This window comes from Suncus etruscus, chromosome 3 (genome assembly GCF_024139225.1).
Source record: "Suncus etruscus isolate mSunEtr1 chromosome 3, mSunEtr1.pri.cur, whole genome shotgun sequence".
NCBI lineage: Eukaryota > Metazoa > Chordata > Mammalia > Eulipotyphla > Soricidae > Suncus > Suncus etruscus.
Window position 1 is genome coordinate 43,526,085 of NC_064850.1, and position 1,459 is coordinate 43,527,543.

The window sequence follows — 1,459 nt, forward strand, 5'->3', positions numbered from 1 at the left end:
TCTCCAGGGTTCTAACGCCCCTTATTAAGGGGTGCTTAATTTCTCCCTCCCGTTAGGAGGAGTATGAAGATACCCCCCAAAGCCACTCTGAGCCTTTCACCCAATGTCCATGGAATCTCCAATTTAGAATGTCCCGGGGATTGGGGAGGGTCCCCTCAGTTGCAACAGGCTGACCACGGTGGTTTCACAGCCCTTGCCCGTTCCGAGTTACCTGGGCATAAGTCCACGGGGGTCTCCGGGAGCACTATCCCCTCTGTCTTCCTCTCTAGAAGTCCAAGTTAGCAGTTCTAACTTGATCCTTCCCACAGGAGCTCCCTGCTTTCCCCTTTGGACTCATCACTCACTCTCTCCCCGTTTCTGTCGCCGGCCGCTTCATCTATGGCTCCCGGCTGTCACCCACCTGTCACCCTAAGATAGATCCTTGGTCCCTTTCAGCAGCATTCTGACCTTTTGCGCGGGGACATTTGATTGACAACCCAGGCGGTGCTGCCCCTCTTCCCACCTGTTAGGGATTAGGCCCCCGGCTGGCCTGGGAACACATGTTGACACTGGCCCCCTGCCGGAGAGGGGCTTTCTCCCCCTCCAGTCCCCCCCAAATGTTCCAGTGGGCAAAGATCTCCAGGTGGGGGTCCTCACTATGCACCTTCATGTGGCACCCACTGGTTGTCCTCCCCCCGAAAAAAGTTCCTGTCCTGGAAACACACCGATCACGTCTAGATTTTTTTTATTACTTTTCAGGGTCTTGGGAAAGGTACCCGTAGGGTCCATGTGGTGGAAAGGGCCTCCGGCAAAGGAAGGCAGTTGCTGGGTGGGCTCTGGGGAAATAACCCCATCTCCAGTAGCATAGCTGAAACCCCCCAGTCCTCTCCGACTTGGAAATGTTCTTCCCAAGAGGCCCGCCTTCACGACAACCGATTAGAGAGACATGGGGTGGCCAACAACGGAGGGGGGAGGAATGACCACCCACCCGCTCAGGGGTCTCTGAGTATAGGATCTTCCCTGAAAAACAGTTCCCCCACCCCAGGCTGCATCCTCTGGATATTCCGAGAGGGCCCAGTGTGGTTCTGCTACCCTCGGTGGGGCGACCCAGTCCTACCCTCGGGCCGCCCCCCAATGGGAAACCATCCTTTCCCCCCCCTTTTTTTTTTTTGCACAAACACCCCCCTGTGATCCCCAGGGTCTCGTGGGCACTCTAGGGAGGGTGGTCTGGTGAAGGGGGCTCGTGCCAGCCTAAGGTGCCAGCCATGGCGGCGAGGGGGGCACTGCGGCAGAATTTTTTTCCCTCCCTCCTTTGCTGCAATCTGGGTGCGGCTGGAGCAATTTGTCATCGAATCTGGGGGGCTCATTTTTCCGGCCAATCATTTTTAGAGAAATGAGCGCATTGCAGCAGAATGCGCTGACGTCAGAGACCACCCCCTCTGCGCGGCCATAAAAACCCCACCCAGCCGAGCCTTAGCGC